The sequence below is a fragment of the Lithobates pipiens genome, unplaced genomic scaffold (genome assembly GCF_037356315.1).
Source record: "Lithobates pipiens isolate NorthernLeopardFrog02 unplaced genomic scaffold, aLitPip1_a1.2 Scaffold_27, whole genome shotgun sequence".
NCBI classification, from domain to species: Eukaryota; Metazoa; Chordata; class Amphibia; order Anura; family Ranidae; genus Lithobates; species Lithobates pipiens.
In genome coordinates this window covers 159603796-159610056 of record NW_027507788.1, presented here as the reverse complement: position 1 = coordinate 159610056, position 6261 = coordinate 159603796, and the positions used below count along the sequence as shown (strand labels likewise).

The window sequence follows — 6261 nt, the reverse complement described above, 5'->3', positions numbered from 1 at the left end:
TAATGTCACTGCAGTGAGAGGAGGTAATCGTGATGTTAAAGTGGTTGTAAACCCTTACAAACCACTTTGGCCTACAGGTAAGCCTAGATTAAGGCTTACATGTAGGTCCAAGACATATCTCCTGAACCTACACGGTTTAGGAGATATTTACTAAAAGACAGTCACAGCTGTCTACGGCGTACAGGCACACTATCGCCGTTAGCGGCATGCCGCAACTAACAGCGATATGCCGTGAGTGGCGGCTCCCGTGAGGTCATTGCTGCTCTGGAGCTGTGAGTGGCCAGAGCAGCGATACCCAGAAGGAAGATGGATGCTCCGGACTACAGGGGACAGCGGTGACATCGCTGGCTCCTGTGTCAGGTAAGTGCGATGCATAGTAGCCCATTTATGCTTTACCTTTGCAGGAAGACAAAGAGGAAGTAAACCCATCAGGGTTTACTTCCTCTTTAACTTTAGACAGAGAGGAGAGCAGGTAACCGTGGCTCGGGGAGGGGATTATCTCCCCAACACTTGCGCCATATGTTCCAAAGGATTTGCGACAATGCAGACCAGTGAAACCATAAGATAATGTCATGGAAGTGAGGGGGATAATCCTTTCCCCGAGCCACGGTTACCCACTCTCTCTTCGCTCGTCTAAAGTTAACGTCACGATTACCTCCCCTCACTTCCGTGACATTATCTGACAGTTTCACTGAATGGCATTGTCGCAAATACTCTGGAACAAATGGAGCAAGTGTTTGGAACACATCGCGCATGCACAGTGCAAAATTTCTGGCTGCAACGTTACTTCCAGAGCATTCTACCATGTTGAGCAAAATATGACACTACAGCGGCAGATGATGGGCTGCGGTTGTGAAAGGGGTTTACTAGAGGTTTTGCATGGGTTGAGATTTTTTTTTTTTACAACGCCATGACGGACAGCCTGGGCAGCCTGCCAGCATCGTCGTGGAAACTGAGAAATAGGGAGATAGCGCCTCCCCCTTACCCATGCGACCGGCGTCCCTTACCTACGTGACCGCCTTCTCTGCATCACCGTCTCCATAGAGACCCAGCTCTGGAACCCTGCCAGACAGAGTTTCTGACGTCACAGTGCAGCAAAGCCTATAAATAGGAGAGAAGGGGAGTAACTGTTAATCGTGTTACGATTTCTGTTCTCTCCTCCTTATCTCTGTTATCTTCTCATATTATTCTAAACTGTTAGGAACCAAACTCCATCCAGATTTTATATCATCATTTCTGATACTTAATGGAGTTTATTCATTTTAAATAAGAGAAATAGAAAGCTCTAGCTTTGGTTATATGTGGGGACAAGCCATCACCTTGGCTGCCCTATGTATAAATCCTAAATTGAATTTTCAGTTTAAACCATTCAAATCCATTGCAGGGGCATTACAGCTGTAGCGCCGGCTCCTGAAGAGCACGCGCTATATGTTTTGAAAGTTAAGGTTACACCTGAACTGCAGTTTGGGTACAGTTGTTTCAAATTTGGACCTCAGCATCAGTCTGACTGGAATATTGGAGGTTCAGCCTGGCCACAGGGGGCACTGTCTCTTCTGGCAGGCATGGAACCACAGTCTGGTTGGGTTACCTTCTCTCGGAGCCCGCCCAGTGGGAGTGTCACTCTTGCCGTGCTTTCTGGGAGAGGGTACTTAAGATGCGGATGTCACGTGGTTCGGGGTTCCAGTCCAGAAGTATGTTCTGACTCCATGGTCCTGGTCCTCGTGACCAGCCCCCATGAAAGCTATGGCCTGGGGTGCGTATCCACCCGACTTATTGTCTCAGGGCTGGCTAGCCCGAGGCAAGGAAACTAAACAAGGATTCCGAGGTGGTCCGGTGCCGTCTCCGGTAGTTGGAGAGGCCCAGTAACTTCATAGCTATCCAGGGGAGGACTCTTCAGAAGAAGGCCACGTACGGGTTGGCTTCTTAGCAAGAGCCTGGAAGGGCTGAACTACCTAAGTGAATCTAGTCTTGTGGGTATCGCCAAGCTGACTGAAAGATCCAGGTATCACAGGAGTGTTCTACAAGTGTTAGTTTCCTGAATGTTCTACAACGACGTCTGTGGCAGAGACTTATTCCTGTAAGTTATACAACACCGTCTGTGGCAGAGACTTGTTCCTGAGTTAAGCACCTTGTTGGTTGCTAAGCCTTGTGAGAGAGGGACTATCCAACTTGAGTGAACATCCAGTTGTGAATGGCTATTCTCTGGATTTAGTCAAAGTAAGCGAGTCCTTTATCATTGACTTTGATACTAAGAGTACCTGAACTTTCTTCCTAACCTTCTGATCCTATTTTAAGAAACTGTTCGTTGTCTACGTTTCGCAAATAAAAATCCCTTTATGCAGATCTGTCGTCAGTCTCTCAAGTTACTGGGCCATCTACCATGGGAAACCCCTAGACACAAATCGAGGAGAAGAAGGTAACGGTAAGCCCAATCAAAAAAGCAGCTCCTTCAGGGGTTCATGCTACACAGCAAAACAAATTCCATGCAGATCTTCTATCAGTCTGTATAATGGAGTGACGTCATTGAAAAGATGGGACTTTAATGGTGCTTTTTTTTTTTTTTTTGCGATGTGTCTTTTTGCAGGCAATTTGTCAGGGCAATTGCTGGTGTTGGCGATTCAATCATCACTGCACCATGGTTGGTATGGTGTCAGGATGATTGAAGCGCATTATTTCTATTATTACATTCTGATATAACATGAAATAGTTCAACTCTCCATAATGTAGAATCAGTGGGAGCCCTGAGTGTGGTATTTGTCATGTCACCTGCCACCAGATGCAGTTTGTCACTTGTCAACAAATGCTGGGTCTCTGGGATGGACAGAGGGTAGGTATGACCCCTGGGCAGAGTTGCTCCAGGGACAAGGTCAATAGCACAGTCAAAAGACTTGTGGGGAGGAAGGACCTCAGCTGATTTCTTACAGAACACATCCAGGTAATCGATGTTTGCAGCGGGAAGATCAGAAGATACAGATGTGGTAGCAACTGGAAGTCTCTCCTTGGGGGCCACCTTGATAAGGCAGGATGCGAAACATGAGGGTCCCCAAGCCAGGACCTGCCCAGAGACCCAGTCCACATGTGGAGAGTGGAGCTGTAGCCAAGGAAGGCCCAATACAATGGGGTTAGAGGCCTTGGGTAGAATGAGGAAGGATATCAACTCCTGGTGGAGTATCCCTACAGACATCCTAATAGGTAGAGTCTGGAAGCGGATAGGACCCCCTGGGAGAACAGTGCCATCAATTGCCAAGACTACCAGTGGCGTAGTGAGGGGCAAAGATCGATTGAGGAGAAGTGCCGGTGTCTTGTAAAATAGTGTCCTCCATCAGATGGTGTCCCCTGCGTACTGCGCATGCGCAGTACACAGGAACACAGATTCCGAAAATTGCTGAGGACGAACGGCGCCTGCGCCGTGAGTCCAGGTTCTATCCCCACTATCCAAGTGGACATAGAGTTAGAATAAAAAAGAGCCGAGCGGAGCGAGGCCGAGCCCGAAGCGTGCCAAGCGAAGCTCGCCCGCGAGGGGCCCTCTAAAATTCACTACCCTATGTCCGCTTGGATGGTGGGGCTACCACCTCCACTCACGGCGCAGGCGCCGTTCAACTTCGGAGTTTTTCCGAAGCTTCGTCTGCTCCGTACTGCGCATGCGCAGTACAGAGCGGACAGCATTTGATGGCCGGACTGTATTAGGCAGAACACCGGCATGAAGGAACACCGGAAGAAGAGAAAGTGATGTTTTTGGGTCCAATACTCTACCTATTAGATGTATTAGACCCAAGCGTTTCCCGGGCGAAGTGAGCAGGAGTCATGAAAGTTACACTTGCCCCCATAATAAAGACAAAGCCCAGATTTCTGTGTCTAGCATGTTCTTCGGGAGTGAGTCTGGTTCGGCCCACCTGCGTAGGTTCCTCAGCAGGCAGAAGATGCTCCACGGTAAGAAGGGAGGAGAGCTCAGACTAGCTAGGGCCAAGGGAGTGCTGACGTCTTTTTTTCTAGGGATCTCTTCTGAAACCAAATGTTGATTTGATTGCACAAGGAAATTACATTGTCAAGACCGGGCGGGGGTGGCTCTTCCCGCTAATTTGCCTTTCACTCAGAGAGGCCATGTAAAAAGGTTGCAACCAGGGCCTCATTGTTCCAGCTCAATTGAGGATACGAACTGAAGAGCATATTGTCCCACTGAACAAGATTCTTGGCGAGGACAAGGTGGAGAGGTAGGAGGACATCCTCAGTTCCTTAATACCTTGGGGTGGAGAGGTAGGAGGACATCCTCAGTTCCTTAATACCTTGGGGTGGAGAGGTAGGAGGGCATCCTCAGTTCCTCAATACTTTGGGGTGGAGGGGTAGAAGGGCTTCCTCAGTGCCTCGATACCCTGGGGTGGAGAGGTAGGAGGGTATCCTCAGTTCCTTAATACCTTGGGGTGGAAAGTTAGGAGGGCATCCTTAGTGCCTCAATACTTTGGGGTGGAGTGGTAGGAGGGCATCCTCACTACCTCGATACCTTGGGGTGGAGAGGAAGGAGGGCATCCTCAGTTCGTCAATACTTTGGGGTGGAGGGGTAGGAGGGCATACTCAGTGCCTCAGTACTTTGGGGTGGAGGGGTAGGAGGTCTCCTCAGTTCCTTAATACCATGGGGTGAAGAGTTAAGAGGGCATCCCCAGGTCCTCAATAGTTTGGGGTGGAGGGGAAGGAGGGCATCCTCAGTGCCTCAGTACTTTGGGGTGCAGGGGTAGGAGGGCTTGCTCAGTGCCTCAATACCTTGGGATGGAGAGGTAGGATGGTATCCTCAGTTCCTTAATACCTTGGTGTGGAGAGTTAGGAGGGCATCCTCAGTGCCTCAATACTTTGGGGTGGAGGGCATCCTCAGTGCCCCAGTACTCTGGGGTGGAGAGGTAGGAGGGCATCTTCAGATCCTCAATACTTTGCGGTGGAGAGGTAGGAGGGCTTCCTCAGTGCCTCGGTACCTTGAGGTAGGAGGGCATTCTCAGTGCCTTATTACTTTGGGGTGAAGAGTTAGGAGGGCATCCTCAATGCCTCAATATGGGGTAGGAGGGTCTCCTCAGTTCCTTAATACCTTGGGGTGAAGAGTTAAGAGGGCATCCTCAGGTCCTCAATAGTTTGGGGTGTAGGGGAAGGAGGGCATCCTCAGTTCCTCAATACTTTAGCTTTGAGGGGTAGGAGGAAATCCTCAGTGCCTCAATATTTTGGGGTAGGAGGGTATCCTCAGTGCCTCGATACCTTGGCGTGGAGATGTAGGAGGGAACCCTTAGTTCCTTAATGCAGTGGGGTTGAGAGGTAGGAGGGAATCCTCAGTTCCTCAATACTTTGGGGTGGAGGGGTAGGAAGGCTTCCTCAGCGCCTCAGTACCTTGAGGTGCAGAGGTAGGAGGGCATTCTCAGTGCCTTATTACTTTGGGGTGAAGAGTTAGGAGGGTAGCCTCAATATTTTGGGGTGGAGGGGTTTTAGTGCATCCTCGGTGCCCTGTTACTTTGGGGTGGATAGGTAGGAGGGTCACCTCAGTTCCTCAATACCTTGGGGTGAAGACTTAGGGGGCATCCTCAGTACCTGAATACTTTAGGGTGGAGGGGTAGGAGGGCTTCCTCAGTGCCTCAGTACCTTGGGGTGGAGAGGTAGGAGGGTATCCTCAGTTCCTTAATAGCTTTGGTTGGAGAGTTAGGAGAGTATCCTCAATTCCTCAGTACCTTGGGGTGGAGAGTCAGGAGGGCATCCTCAGTGCCCCAATACTTTAGGGTGGAGGGGTAGGAGGGCATCCTCAGTACATTGATAACTTGGGGTGGAGAGGTAGGTGGGTAACCTCAGTTCCTTAATACCTTGGGGTGGAGGGGTAGGAGGGAATCCTCAGTGCCTCAATATTTTGGGGTAGGAGGGCATCCTCAGTGCCTCAGTACTTTGGGGTAGAGGGGTAGGAGGAAATCCTCAGTGCCTCAATATTTTGGGGTAGAAGGGCATCTTCAGTGCCTCGATACCTTGAGGTGGAAAGATAGGAGGGTATCTTCAGTTCCTTAATTCCTTGGGGTGGAGAGTTTGTAGGGCATCCTCAGTGCCTCAATACTTTGGGGTGGAGTGGTAGGAGGGCATCCTGAGTGACTCAGTACTTTGGGCTGGAGGGGTAGGAGGGCTTCCTCAGTGCCTCGATACCTTGGCATGGAGAGATAGGAGAATATTCTCAGTTCCTTAGTACCTTGGGGTGGAGAGTTAGGAGGATATCCTCAGTGCCTCAATACTTAAGGGTGGAGTGGTAGG

General features: G+C 50.0%; 1 protein-coding gene across 1 annotated transcript in view; it reads left to right on the top strand.

Annotated features, from left to right (window-relative positions):
- The window catches only part of LOC143934302 (large ribosomal subunit protein uL15), a 122199-nt gene that overhangs the window by 68279 nt on the left and 47659 nt on the right, over positions 1–6261 (top strand). The gene's annotated exons all lie outside the window — the stretch shown is intronic.